We start from the raw sequence: 492 nt of genomic DNA on the forward strand, positions 1-492 counted from the left end.
ATGGGTTCACAGCACCACAGCACCACAGCCATGTCACCACACGACGGACCGCAGGGCAACAGGCCACCAACAAGACAGATAAAGAGGGGAGAAGGCAAAATGGTGGCCACGATCAAGGAGAGCCACGGTGGCCACACACCATGGCAGCATGTACATTCAGGCCATATACTAGTGCTCTGTCCTACACCTATTACCATTGCATACATATATATATATTTATTATTCAATCAATGACAATAAATTTTGTTTGAAATTATCATGATGATATCAAAGAAAAATATAGAGGAAATACTATCATCCATATTGAGATATTTATCATCACAACTTTTTAATTTATCAAAGTATAAAACAAATAGAAATTACCAATGTTTGAATGGGCTGAGCCAGGGAAGTGTATTATGACGTCACAAGATTACGATCATACCACAACACACCTCGATCGCGCTCGACTACTCACGCCGTGCACAACCGCGTGTCAAAACAAAACAAAAT

The 492-nt window shown here is 40.7% G+C and overlaps 1 protein-coding gene across 1 annotated transcript in view; it reads right to left on the reverse strand.

Annotated features, from left to right (window-relative positions):
• The window catches only part of LOC119586950 (probable dual specificity protein kinase madd-3), a gene marked incomplete in the record, with an annotated part of 25,662 nt that overhangs the window by 21,775 nt on the left and 3,395 nt on the right, over positions 1–492 (reverse strand).

The sequence above is a fragment of the Penaeus monodon genome, chromosome 22, assembly GCF_015228065.2.
Source record: "Penaeus monodon isolate SGIC_2016 chromosome 22, NSTDA_Pmon_1, whole genome shotgun sequence".
Taxonomy (NCBI): domain Eukaryota; kingdom Metazoa; phylum Arthropoda; class Malacostraca; order Decapoda; family Penaeidae; genus Penaeus; species Penaeus monodon.